The sequence below is a fragment of the Pelodiscus sinensis genome, chromosome 1 (genome assembly GCF_049634645.1).
Source record: "Pelodiscus sinensis isolate JC-2024 chromosome 1, ASM4963464v1, whole genome shotgun sequence".
In the NCBI taxonomy this organism is placed as follows: Eukaryota; Metazoa; Chordata; order Testudines; family Trionychidae; genus Pelodiscus; species Pelodiscus sinensis.
In genome coordinates this window covers 155,861,599-155,876,363 of record NC_134711.1, presented here as the reverse complement: position 1 = coordinate 155,876,363, position 14,765 = coordinate 155,861,599, and the positions used below count along the sequence as shown (strand labels likewise).

The 14,765-nt window shown below is 41.8% G+C and overlaps 1 long non-coding RNA gene across 1 annotated transcript in view; it reads left to right on the top strand.

The window, feature by feature from the left end:
• Nucleotides 1–4,834, top strand: part of LOC112544762 (uncharacterized) — a 102,814-nt gene extending 97,980 nt beyond the window's left edge. Inside the window, exons 3-4 of the long non-coding RNA XR_003088091.2 lie at nucleotides 2,571–2,632; nucleotides 3,743–4,834. This is a non-coding gene — a long non-coding RNA (uncharacterized LOC112544762). The remainder of the gene's footprint in view (nucleotides 1–2,570; nucleotides 2,633–3,742) is intronic.
• The last annotated feature ends 9,931 nt before the right edge of the window (nucleotides 4,835–14,765 follow it).

The following is a 14,765-nucleotide window of genomic DNA, read 5'->3' as shown; positions in this document are numbered from 1 at the left end:
AAAAATAACTTACAATTCATGACACAAATACCTACTGATTTGAGCATAGTATGTTGATCGGTTAAAATTTCAAAGTACAGCTTTTATAACAAAGAGTATGGATGTGAGTGATACATTAAAATGAGTGATATTTGGGGGATTTTCACTGATCATGTTAATGGGAGAAATATACCAGAGAAATCTCAGCCATAATATGATATGTATTGAAATATGCATGATGTGTAATGTGCATATATAAAATATGTAGTTTAGCTCTTTGTAATGTGAAAAAGTTTCCACTAGAGTCCTACAACTTTAGGTATAACATCCCCAATTTTAAGCCAAATCTAGTTGATATTGGCCTTTAATCTTCCTTTATCACAACAGTTAAGATTGAAAATGTCATGTGGTTCCTAGACCAGATAAAGGAAACAGAGACAGATTTAGCAGCTCATTTGATGAAAGGCAACAGAATGACAGCAGATAACATCTGCATATGAGTCTGTTTTTCAGTCCAGCAGCTAAGTAAAAACAGAACTCAGAGATGACTTCTGAATAGCTCTTCTAGCCTCTTAAACTCTTCACCTTTTGTGAATATTTACATGCAAAAACTGAGATTAACATAGCCATACGAATGCCCACTTCTTAAATTGCTCTTCACACATTTATCTTGGTGCTCTGCAAAGAAGGTAAGTATCATTCTCCTCATTTTGCTGATGGAATGATTGAGACACAGCATGAGGTTGCTTGCACAAGGTCACCCATCATGTCCATGGATCTCTTTGGGAGCAAATATATATAATTTTCAATAATCTACACACCTTTTCATCATGCAAATGATGAAATGCAACTATTTGAAAAGCGAAATTTTCTCTGTGAAGGAAAAAATAGGAAAAATAGCCCTTCCACACACAATCATTTTATCTGCTAAATTGACTATCATCTCTACAGCAGCAAGCAGAAAATTCAGGCCATAGTTTATATCTTGCATGGTCCTAAATAATTCTTCTTGCTATGGCTTAACATTCACATTCTTAAATGCATTTAAGTTAACCCACTAGGCCCACGGGTTAATCAAATTTCATTCTAAAATCTACTGCTCTCTAGCATAGCCCTTGGGTAATTTTATTTGTGCTTGAATGAATTAGTCTAGCCTTATTTTTTCAATATTGAGGTGCTGAAAAATGGGCATAGTAGACTGCACATAATCTCACCAAAGGTGTCTAGAGAAAAACAACCTTTGAACTACTATCTGCATATACAAACCAAAGGTCTCAGTGGCTTTTTGCTATGTGGTGCAATTGAAAACCTATGTCCAGCATCAGTACAATGCCACCATTGGTGAATTAAACTAAAAACTTTATAACCGCATAAAGTGGTTCTGGGTACCACATTTCAAGAAAGATGTGGAGAAATTGGAGAAAGTCCAGAGAAGAGTAACAAGAATGATTAAAGGTCTAGAGAACATGACCTATGAAGGAAGACTGAAAGAATTGGGCTTGTTTAGTTTGAAAAAGAGAAGACTAAGAGGTGACATGATAGCGGTTTTCAGGTATCTAAAAGGGTGTCACAAGAAGGAGGGAGAAAAATTGTTCTCCTTAGCCTCTGAGGATAGGACAAGAAGCAATGGGCTTAAACTGAAGCAAGGGAAGTTTAGATTGGACATTAGAAAAAACTTCCTAACTATCAGGGTGGTTAAATACTGGAATAAGTTGTCTAGGGAGGTTATGGAATTTCCATCTCTGGAGATATTTAAGGGTACATCTAGACTACATGCCTCTGGCGACAGAGGCATGTAGATTAGACTACCCAGCATAGGAAAGTGAAGCGGAGATTTAAATAATCACCGCTTCGTTTAAATTTACATGGCTGCCGCGCTGAGCTGATCAGCTGTTTGTTGGCTCAGCGCAGTAGTCTTGACGTTCCGCGTTCGACATCAAAGGCATTTGTCAACCTCCCAGGTATGCCTCATCCCAGGGCTAGACGTACCCTAAGAGCAGGTTAGATAGACATCTATCAGGGATAGTCTAGATGGGTCCTGCCACGAGGGCAGGGGACTGGACCTCTCGAGGTCCCTTCCAGTTCTAGTGTTCTATGATTCTATGACAAGTTTTCACATACTTTCAGCTGAATTTCAGGTTCTAAAGAAAAATCATTCTCACAATCATATCTTTCAGATCACAGAATATACTTTATATAAGTGACTAAGGGACATTAAACAAAGATACACCGAATAAATAATGCAAATAGTAACCTTGAGCTACCTATCACAAAACCATTAAGATACAAATTTGTATTTGTCTGTTTTCTGTTGTATATCTTATTTTTAATTTGCCTTTTTTGCCCCTTTGACTTTGCCTAACAGAGAAAGATAATTCCTAACTTGTTAGAGAAAAATTGATAATGTTATCCATAATCTTTGTTCCAGTATCAGATTTTGAAAAACAGTATTATGATTATTTAATCTCTAACCACTGCTTGCAACATAGAAAATAGGAGTTTTTTAAACAGTTTAATTTTGTTTTAAAGGGACTTGATTACTTTCTGTATTCTATACACCAGTAACTTCCGTCTTGTTACTTGTGTCACAGCAGGGCATCTTCTGGCTATCTGCTACCATGGGTTCTGGAGGTGCTAAAAATGGCATAGTAAGGTAAGTGACACTATTTATCTACTCTCCAGCTACATTGTCCTACACACATGCTTCATTGCTTTTCTCTTCTTTATTGCTCTTCTCTTTCTCTCCCCATCCCCTCTTTCTTTGCTATTTATTTGTGACTCTGGACCCCTTGCTCCATTCATCTGAAGAAGTGGGTTGTGCTCACAAAAACACATTATACCATCTACATGTTTTGTTAGTTTTTAAGGTGCTGCAGGACCATTCTTTGTTTTTTAAGTTTTTTCAGTTACAAACTAACATGGCCATACCTCTAAGACTGGATATCTATGAGGAAGATGACTCTATTTGGGTGTTTTGATCTTAAAGATGAAAGCTCTGTTTGGTTAAATCAGCAGTTGTGATTTATAGGGCATGCAACTGGGATGAAGAAAAGATGTATTTTACTCTCAAATATAAATGCTTCTTGAGTGGGAAAGTGCTCCAATGGCAAAACAGATAATAAAAATAAATTTGAAAAGAGATGGTAGAGTGTTAAAATGTCATGTAAAAACTTGAGCCACCTTACATGAGTGAGTTTCTAGTTCTCTGCATAGGAAAACAAGTTCCCAGTCAGTTTCCAGCTGACGATTCCATTTATTCTATTAATGTGGACTTACACCTTGATTTCCTGGGCAGAGAGGAACAAAGCCATAGGAAATAGCTGTGCCATGTATCCCATTCCCACTTGCAAAGGTGGCATAGCTTGGAATGGATTGGAACATGCCTGAATACCAGTCTCTGCTTCCTCGTGTACAGAAGTTTTTTTGTCCTTTACTCTAAAAATAAAATATCTCCTTTGCCTAACCTTCATATGTAGTTCATCCTGAGCTCTAACCTTAATTTTGCAGTTTACTTTTACAAGGCATTTGGGGGAGAAAGAGTCTTTTCCATAAAATATTGCTAAAATATTTGGATATTTGTTGATTATCATTGCTGACCCTTACTGATTTAGATGTTTGAGGAAGTAACTAAATCAGTGGCTCATTGATATTTCTTACTTGCTTTGCTTCAGCCAAATCCATCAGCCACAGACATTTCTTGAATTCTTTGTACTGCTTCTTTGTCAGGGTCTGTCAAAAACCTTATCTCTGTGTCTGCTCCCAGGAGAAGCTGGAATGAGCTCCAGAACAGGGTGAGAAGGACAATTGTACAAACGAGCATTCCACCAGCTGCAGTGGTGAGCCTGGTTCAAATCACCTAAATGAAGCAGCAACAGTAAGATAACATTAAGATGTTATAGGAAAATGAGTTCCAAACCAGAAACAGAGAAGACAGGAGATGAACAGCCCAGGACAAAACCAGAACCTAGCTCTGATGAACGAGAAACATCTTAATAGGCCAGGAATAGGTATAAGGCTGTGTTCTGTCCTGAAATAAATAACCCTAGTCATTTGCTTGGGTTTCTTTTGGGGAGCGGGTGTTTTGTTTTTGTTTGTGAGCAACCGCTGAATTTGCAGACAACAGCTAGATTATTTCATGATACAGATGGTGAGGAGACAAAACATAATTCATAAATGAAATGTATTTATATATTCTGATGCCCTGTAAATTTCATAAATAGATGTTCATGACAAAGGAATTCACATGTGAAATTAAAGAATCATGTAGTTAATGCTTTTTAACTTGTTTGTATCTAGAGTCACAACATAAACTGACAGCCGCAGCCCCCAAAAAGCCTATCGTCTAAAAGTTTGCCTGGTTTTATAAGTTTAGTTTATACACATCCTTTTCCTTCAAACCTAAAAATTAAACCAATTTTGGCTTCAAGATCATGTCCACAATGAAATGAAGGTTTCACTTTTCATGTTCTGTCTTTTTTTCGCTCTTCCAAAGCTATTCCATTCTGTTGCTAAGAGAAAAAAGACTGTTGCCAAGTAACAAGAAACAGTGACCAGCACGTATTGTGTCCTCTGTTGCATATCAAAAGCAACCTCCCTAACTGTTCTCAAGGACACCCAAGGTGTGAATTCCCACATACATGAGGGAGGAATAGTAAAGGTGGCCTAGCTAATGCTCAGCAACATCCCTAAGTTATTTAGCATCCAGTAGTCATGCTTCCAGTCATATAGTGCAAGGCTAGTTTTGCCGCTAAATGGCCACTCATGGCAAAACATAACATAATAAGCAAAAATCTTTTTCCTGGGAGTATTAAGTATGTTAAAGCAAAATGCAGGACAATATAGCACTTTAAAGACTAACAAGATGGTTTATTAGATGATGAGCTTTCGTGGGCCAGACCCACTTCCTCAGATCAAAAAAATCTTTTTTTGATCTGAGGAAGTGGGTCTGGCCCACGAAAGCTCATCATCTAATAAACCATCTTGTTAGTCTTTAAAGTGCTACATTGTCCTGCATTTTGCTTCAGCTACCCCAGACTAACACGGCTACATTTCTATCACTAAGTATGTTATGTACTTTTCCCTTATGCATAAGACATGTCAAAAGAAACTTCATAGTGAGACAAAGTTAGTATTGATCCAGTGGCTCAGCCGGGGGTGGCTGTGTTTTGCTTCTCATAGAACTGCTGTCTAGAGATTATAATGAGTCACACTACAGTAATATACATAACAGAGGCTTGGTTAGTCTAGCCACCAAGTAGATGGTCTCTCCATGAATCTGGTTCTGCTTTATCTGTTGCTTATCCATATACAGGGGATAGCACTTGCTGTCTTGTCCAGAATTGTAAGGTTTTTGGGGCAGGGACTCTCTTACTTGTGCATGCTGCCTAGCATAATGGAGATCTTGGCTGGGCTCTCTAGGTACTACTGCATTCAAATGGCAAGATATTGCCCCCTGTTGACAGAGAGCTACCGACAAATAGATATCAAAGCTCCAGAATGCAGTATCATTCACTTTTCTTCTATACCTTCGTATCATATATATTGACTTACCAGTGGGAAGAATCCTTAGACCTCACATTGTGTGTGTGTATCAGTGTTTGTAGTCACGATTCAGAAATTGCTCTACAGTGCTGTCACTTATCAACCTGATGAGCCATCTGAGTGGCTCCTGAAAGGGAAAAGAGTTTCAATAGCTGAAAACAGCTAAGTTTAGAAATGGCTTCAAAGTTTAAAGGAAGCAGGAGAATGTAGTTAAGTAAACTTCTTGAGCAAATCATCAATTACAGATTGAAAGAGAACTATATAGCAGACACAATAGCATGGTTATTTTTGGTACTGGTGAATTATTTGATTTTTGTTGCTGTAACTTGATGAGTCACCAGCATTTTCTGAATCACACCAAAGATGAAATTAGCCTTTATGTAACTGAATACAAAGCACAGACCTAGAACAGAATTTTAAGTTTTTCTGAAGCAGGGCTGTAAGTTAGTGTTCATACTTGGAAATTACTCTTTTTTTAGAAATTGCATGAAAAGTGTTATTACTTCAATTCAGCCTACGATTGGAGATTCTTTGAGTGGAGGGGTGGTGTTATGTGAATTAATATCTGCTCATGGCAGGATCAAGTTCTCTGTTCATCCACCAAACATAAAAAAGGTTGCCCACACTAATCTCAACAGTGTGCAAACCTAGTGCGATCATATATCAAAAAATGACTGACACTAGGTTTCCATTCACTTTATCCTTGTACTTTCAAAACTTTAAAAACGTTAGGTTTTTTTCCCATTTTTCTCCTTTTGACTTCTTTTATGCTATAATACAATTAATGGTATGTAGGTTTTAGTTTGGGGGTTCTCTTTTGCCTCTTCAACTCTTCAAAACTGCACATTAGGAAATGTTCGTGGCAATATGAAGCTAACTCTTCACATGCATCTTTTCATATCAAGCCTCTTCTAACACCAAATGTTACCATCTTGATTTTTTTAGATCTCCATAATTCCAAAAAACGCTATCCTACTTTTAAATCCCATGGTATTGATCTATGCTACTCTTAGTAGAAGGATAAAGATCTGAATATTAGTCCTGTCAGCCATGTGCATAGTTGTCTTACATTTCAGCATGTAATAGAGCTAAGTTGTTATTTTTTTATTGGTTCCCTTCTGATAAAAGAAAATACACACACAAAAAACTTGTATTCTTACCAGTTTTGGGAATTTAATGGACAAACCTTGAATAATGAACTGCATGGATCAATTATTAATCTGAATTTAAACCTTTTTTTACTTGTGGCAAGTTAGAAATGGTCTTGTTTCTATTCCTTGGATGACTACATTTTGCACCATGAAAACCTATGTGTTACTTTCAAAATATGGTTTCCACAAGCACTTGCACATGTGACTCAGATACATTTCTATTAATCACCTTCCCAGGAAGACTTGATCACTTGAAAGCTTGCTTTATGAAAACAGAAGGGCTATGGAGCATCTGAAATGGATTCTTTTAAATTTCTGAATATTTATGGATAACTACTGCATCTGCATTATTTGTGCACCCCTTGTATATGATACAACAGCACAGACTCCATGTAATTTTTCATGTTTGAGAATTAATTTATTTGGCTCACATTCACTTGTTTGCTTAACAGACCCCCTTTTATGACTATACACATTTGTCAATTAATCATATGAATGGTTGATGGAAATAGCAAGTATTAAATTTGAAAATCCCAGCACACAAGCCTTATTTGTCTTCAATTATTTTTTTACCAGACTACCTTATCTATGTTCTCCCTATTAATATGTACTGTAAAACTTCTCTTGTACACACATACCTCCTTTCTTCAGAGTGTCTGGAATTAGTAATAGAAAGGGAGTAAGCAACACTAGACATAGGGTCTGTTTGTTCTGGTAATGTAAAGAAGTCACACTTTATTTTGCTGTACTTTGGAATGACCTGTGTTGCCTGGATGGGAAGAGAAAACTAGTGGCTAAGAGATCTGATACTAAGAATCTCACGGTATGGTTGAGTCTCTGAGAAAATCCTTTAGGATTTTTTAAAATAACCTAAAAACTTTATTGAGAGTACTTTGACATAAAAATGTGTTTGGCAACAATTGCCTTTAGAACTGGGCGACTGGGATCATGAGAGTACACAGTAGGTGGGGGAGCACTGCCAAGAGGCCTGTGAATTTCAGAGGGTTGTTGGTAGGGAAGCCCAGGCTCTCCCACTCCACCAGGATCCAACTCAGGGCCCTTTGGGTACGTCTAAACTACATGCCTCCGTCAACGGAGGCATGTAGATTAGACAGATCGGCAGAGGGAAATGAAGCCGCGATTAAAATAATCGCGGCTTCATTTAAATTTAAATGGCTGCCCCGCTCTGCCGATCAGCTGTTTGTCGGCAGATCGGGGCAGTGTGGACGCGCCACGTCGACAAAGAAGCCTTTCTTGATCAGCACAGGTAAGCCTCGTGAAACCAGGTTTACCTGTGCCGATCAAGAAAGGCTTCTTTGTCGACGTGGCGCATCCAGACTGCCTCGATCTGCTGACAAACAGCTGATCGGCAGAGCGGGGCAGCCATTTAAATTTAAATGAAGCCGCAATTATTTTAATCGCGGCTTCATTTCCCTCTGCCGATCTGTCTAATCTACATGCCTCCATCGACGGAGGCATGTAGTCTAGACACACCCTTTGAGTGCTATCGGTGATCTGACAGCCGGGGATGCTTCAGGCTGCCCTCCCTAGGCCACTTTCTGAACCTTCTCCGCCCCTTCCCCATGATTGTCCCTAGGCCACCATCCAGGTTAAGACTGTGGAAATGGTCTACCGTCCTGGCCTGGCCTAGAGCTTTCCCTTGCTGTACTCCAAACAAAAATAAAGGGAATTAACCAAGTCCAGAGTTTGTATGCGAAGGAGACAAAGAGTTTCTCTCTCAGACTCTCCGAGAGCTGAAGGACTGCTGTCCTCCATGGTCTGTTCCCCAGCCCTTTAACTCCATCTCCAGTTGGCACACTTGCTACAGGTGGGGCAGGATGGGGCCAGCGGGACTCAGAGTAGTTCTTTAAACCCTTGTCCCACAGTGTGGGGTTTGTATAGCTCAGCTCACGAAAGTTCATTTTATATTTGTTTTAGTATTAGCAATTTGGTTTGTGGGAGCCATCCCTTTAAATACAGCACCGAGCATTTGATGAGAGTTTGAAGCAGTAATATGTGAGTAGCTTGTTTCCCAAATACAGAAGACCGAGCATATGCAAGCTTCAAAAGCTGCTATTATCTTAAGAAAGCAAACCTACGTTTTGATGGTTTAACAATGTTTCTCACTAAAATCTAGCCACTAGGCAAGATGGTCAAAGATGCAACACTATGTTGTTGATGTCCCTAAACCTCTGACTGCCAGAAGGTGGAACTGCATAACGCCAGATGGAGAACTCAATATTGTCTTGTTCTGCTCATTTCTTATGAAACATTGGTCACTAGTCACTACCAGAAGACAAGATACTGGGCTAGATCTATCATTCATCAGACCCAGTACGGACATTCTGCTGTTCTTATCTCCTCCAGTTTTTCAGGACAACTCTGTGAGTTCTATATTAGCTTTCCCTAATGCTCAATATTTTCCAATTCTAAAATTCACTAATCTGTAGTATTTCCTGTTTTTCCAAACATGAATATGACAGGTTCCGCTCCCTGGAATGCCACCTGGAACTGGAGTAACCACTGAGCCCATGTGATCCACCAGCCTGGGTCCACCTATACACCAGGGGTGGGCAATCATTTTTGGCTGGGGGCCACCCCAGAAGTGGTGGGGCCTAAAACAGAAGGGGTAGGGCCAGGAACTTCCACTTACCCACCCACAGACTATGATTGATCTGGGGATGGAGGGAGCCCCTTTGCCCCTCCTCCACTAAACACACATGCCCCTAGCACGGTGGGAAGAGGCTTCGCACGATCACCCACCCCCAGGCCAATTAGGACCTGGGGGTGGAGGAAGTGCACGAGTTTCCTCAACCCTGCCAGGAGCACGGAGCACTTTGAAGTGCCGCACGCTCCTGGCAGGGTGGAGGAAACTTTATGTGCTCCCCCGCTCCAAGCTCTGATTGGCCTGCCACGCTGTGTCTGACAGGTTTTTATGGAGGGAAACAATTGTATCGCTAATTGAATGGGTAGATCATTACATGATAGGCTTGCAAGCTTTATATAAAAAATGTTTTTAATTAAAATGAAATGCTTAGAGCTTGAAATGGGCAACAGGAAAAATAACTAAAATTTGAATTGTTGTTATTTAATAAAAGGTGCTATTCCCTAAACACCCGGTAATAGCAATTACTTAATTTAGACATACAACAGCTGATCTCAAACATGTACACCATTAGTCTTCAATTACTATATGTGTGAAATATCCTGCAGTGTTACAAAAATAGTTATTTTACTGTGTGCCGGCCTGTGGTAATATATCTTACTGAAGGGCAGGTCATTGCTGGATGAAACTAATAGCTGTAGGCTTCACTCTGCAAGATGCTAAGTGTACTTCAGTGTGTGTTTAAATTTAAATACGAGTAAATACTTTGTTAGAGTACTCTTATTATGCAGCATTGAGCTTTATATACACAATATGTAGTTGATGCAGTAGTTTATCAAGCTGTTAAGTATGTGTCTCCCAACTAATGGAATGGGTTATTATTTCATATGTTAAGTTACCATCATGCTTGTAATTTTCTTTTCTGTGTGCTCTGTACTCCCAAGAGATTCATAGGTACTATTATATGTTAAGCCTTTTGCTTGTGGTAGCTCAGGGTATGTCTACACTAGCTCGTTAGTTCTGCGGCTAGACGCAACAGTTAAACGTTAATTCGAACTAACTCTGAATGAGTAACAGTTAATTCAAACTAAAGAGTTAGTTCGAATTAATGTTTAACATCTAGCCGTGGGCAGTTAGTTCGGACTAAGGGAGATTTAAAAATGGCAGGACCCGGGAACATGCAAATGAAGCCCGGGATATTTAAATCCCGGGCTTCATTTGCAACTCCGGTTGCCCTCATTTGCCTACCTACCTCGAATTAACGAGCTAGTATAGACATATCCTCGCTCTTTTCTTGATCTAAGACCCAGTCCACATTAGGAGGTTGGGTTGAACTTAGCCGCATTAGGTCAATTTTATAAAAAAGTAGAGGATTTATTCGGTGTTGGCCAGGTTCTTGGGGGGGCTCGGCTTAGATGGTGGGTGTGTATGTGCAGCAGTCAGGGTAGAGGATGGCAGTTGCAGGACCCAGGGTTGGGGATGGGGGTGCTGAGAGGAGTGAGGTATGCAGGATTCAGTGCAGGGTGGGCTCCAGCCAGGGGATGAAAGCAGGGGAGCTGGGATGTTGGTGTGTCTTTCCAGGGTGGTCCTTGTGGAGCAGCTCCTCCTGGGGGGGCCGAAGTTGTGCTTCCATGGCGGTTTCTCCTGGAGGGACAGGGGAGATGGCCAGTGGTTCCACCTGGGGGGCTAAGGCTGCACTGCCCAACTCCTTCAGCTGGCGGTGCACATTCTTTGTAAGGAGGGGGATGAGGCTAGGCTGCTCAGCCCTTGCCACTGATTCCTCATGGGGGGGGCACCAGTGACTCCTCCCAGGGGACTGTGCTGCCCAGCCTGCTTGCTGTCAAGGGGGGAGATGTGGGTCTGGGTTACCCCCCCTCCAGTATCTCCTCATGGTGAGGGGATAGGTCTGTGCTGCCTGCGCCAGGGATGGTTCTGAGGGGGCCACAACAGCCACAGCGGTTTGTCTGGAGTTCAGTGGGACTCTCTCCCTCTATCCAGTGCTGTGGCCAAGGACCAGAGGGTGGGGGAGGGGTTGTGGCCAGGGGTTGGCGATGTGGACAGCTCTGACCACAGCTGTAGCGGCCACTGGGCCTACATAGCAGGGGCTTCCTGGAACAGATTCCCTGACAACGTGAGCTGTTCCAAACTTGCTCAGCTCTTCCCCACCCCTTGAAGGTCACTGTGGGAAGAGGCATACGGGAGATGATGAACACTTGCTGACTGCATGAGCTCCTACAAACTCACTTGATTCCTACTCTTCCCTCACAAGTCACTGTGGAAAGGGAGAATTGCACTCTACAGGCATGAGCTGACTGCATGAGCACCTAAAACCCCACCCAGGTGCCCCCTTGCAGGGCCCTTCATGAACGTGGCTTCCATTTGTATACACAGAGGCCTAGGTAGCCATGAAGGCCATACTTTGCAAGCACATTCTTTCAAGAATCCCAACCTGTTGCTTACCATGCTTACCACCAAACTGAGGGTATGTCTACACTACCCCGCTAGTTCGAACTAGCGGGGTAATGTAGGCATACCGCACTTGCAAATGAAGCCCGGGATTTGAATTTCCCGGGCTTCATTTGCATAAGCGGGGAGCCGCCATTTTTAAAACCCCGCTGGTTCGAACCCCGTGCAGCGCAGCTACACGGGGCTCAAACTAGGTAGTTTGGACTAGGCTAGTTCCACGAGGTGTACCGGTAGTTTGGAATAGGAAGCCTAGTCCGAACTATCTAATTCGAGCCCCGTGTAGCCGCGCTGCATGGGGTTCGAACCAGCGGGATTTTAAAAATGGCGGCTCCCCGCTTATGCAAATGAAGCCCGGGAAATTCAAATCCCGGGCTTCATTTGCAAGTGCGGTATGCCTACATTACCCTCCTAGTTCGAACTAGGAGGGTAGTGTAGACATACCCTGAGTCCCTGCTGTGAAGCATATTGCACCTGCCTGGTAGGTGCTTAAAATGGTAACTTTGGCCTCATACATAACACAAGCCTTTTGTGCAGCACAGTGCTTCATTCGTGGTAAAAAAAATTAACCTTCTGTGTCTTAGAATGTATCTTCTCTGAAGGCTACCCTTGATATTTTCCCCCAATGCAGCCACAACAGTAAGTCTGTTATTCCCTCGGTTCTTCAGCACTTCTGCTTTCACAGATCAGAAGGTTAAAAAAAAAGTACAAGAGATGACATGTTTAATGAGCAAATGCAATCAGCCCACTACGACAGAACACAACTGAATGCATGGAGGAAAATGTGGAACATGAGAGGAGAGCATGTGGGAATGCAAGTGAAAGATGCAGGATCAGATCCTGAAGCTTGTACAGACCAGTACACATACTGCAGGTGGCTCCTTCTTAAGAGTAACATACATAACTGTCACATCACTGTCTGGGGATTCACAAAACTGGTTTTCAAAGTCTCTCTGATTTGCAGTGTTCTTATTGCCCTGGTGTTTGGCTGCTCATAATGAGTGAGTAGTCAATCTGCCTCAACCTCCCACCCCTCCAGCCCTTTTACTTTCACAAATATTATGGAGCACACAGCAAGCAGCCACAACAAGGGAATGTCCAGGCTATCTGTGTACGGCTTCATGAGACATGGGAACAAGAAGTAGGCTGAGGTCTCCAAGGATAACTATTGGCATGTCAACATCCCCAACAGTAATCTTCCAGTCTGGGAAGAAAGTTGCCTCTTGCAGCTTTCTGAAGAGACTGGAGTTCCTAAAGATGCACACATCGTGCGCCTTTCCTGACCCTCCCACTTGGATGTTGGTGAAATGGCTCTTATGATCCACTGGCATCTGCAACACCATCAAGAAGTACCTCCTGTGGTTTATGTGCTCTTTGGCAAGGGGTCTGGTGCCAAGAGAGGGATATACATTCCATCTATCACTACACAGCAGCCTCAGAATTTCAGGATGTTTCTTGGGCAAAGTGACTTTATATAACCCCTGTCTTGCCTTGAGTCATTCCCTTAACATAGAACAATATTGTAATTCAGGAGTTTTCTTCTTCTCATGAGCTTTTCATCAGCTTCCCTATTATTGCACTTTACCCGCAGCTGCTAATGCAAGCTTAACTATTCATGCATCAAGTTCAACACCAGCCCTTCTCTTCAATATTTGAAGTTTCAGATTTCATTCCAACTTTTTCCTGACTCTGCTAGTCAATTACACTCTTCGTTGTCAGAACATGTTATTTAATCTGGAGCTGCATGGTACAGATCCTGTCAGCTGCAGATTCAAATAATCAGGGATGCTGTTTCAGATTATTATTAGCAACAAGATTAGCTGACTGCTGCCCAAGGAAGGTTCACTTTGGGGAAGTCACTGCTATATGTAACATGAATAAAGCTGCAGGGAAGCCACCACCCTTTCTGTAATCTATGTCAGCAGTGGTTCATTAAAGCCCCATTTGAGGTCTAACCATACAACTTCAGGCCAAATTTTGATATGAGCAGTTGGATTATCACCACTCATATTATTGGTGCAAATGAGGGTAGACCTTTGCCCTTTAGCATAAAACAATACCAGGAAGGAAAGGTGAGAATAAAGATAACTGAATCTACACTGATAGAAATGTAGCCGTGTTAGTCTAGGGTAGCTGAAACAAAACACAGGACTATGTAGCACTTTAAAGACTAACAAGATGGTTTATTAGATGATGAGCTTTTCTATTAGATGATGAGATGATGTCTATAGGAGACTATGGGTCTGTCTCCCAGAGCCTCTTGGAGTTTAGTATCCTGTTCCAGTATAGGCTGTAGTTTATTGATAATGTGTTGGACAGGTTTAAGTTGGGGGCTGTAGGTGACGACAATTGGTGTTCTATTGTTGGTTTTCTTGGGTCTGTCTTGAAGTAGATGGTTTCTAGGTATTCGTCTGGCTCTTTCAATTTGCTTTTTTATTTCTCCGGGTGGGTAGTTGAGGTTTATAAATGCTTGATAGAGATCCTGAAGTTTCTTGTCTCTGTCAGTGGGATTAGAGCAGATGCGGTTGTATTGAAGGGCTTGGCTATAGATGATGGATCGTATGGTGTGTTCTGGATGGGAGCTGGAAGCATGTAGGTAACTGTATGAGTCAGTGGGTTTTCTGTAGAGGATGGTGTCTAATTTTCCATTGCTGATTTGTACTGTGGTGTCCAGGAAATGGATCTCTCGTGTAGAATGGTCCAGGCTGAGGTTGATGGTGGGGTGTAGGTTGTTGAAATCTCTGTGGAATGTCTTCAGTGTTTCTTGGCCATGCGTCCAGATCATAAAAATGTCATCGATGTAGCGTAAGTAGAGAAGGGGTAAAAGGGGACGGGAGTTCAGGAAACGTTGTTCTAGGTCAGCCATAAAGATATTAGCATACTGTGGGGCCATGCGTGTACCCATGGCTGTGCCGCTGATCTGGAGGTATAAGTTGTTCTCAAACTGGAAATAATTGTGGGTGAGAACAAAGTTACATAGGTCTGCTATCAGGTTGGCAGTGGTGTCCTCTGGGATAGTGTTTCTA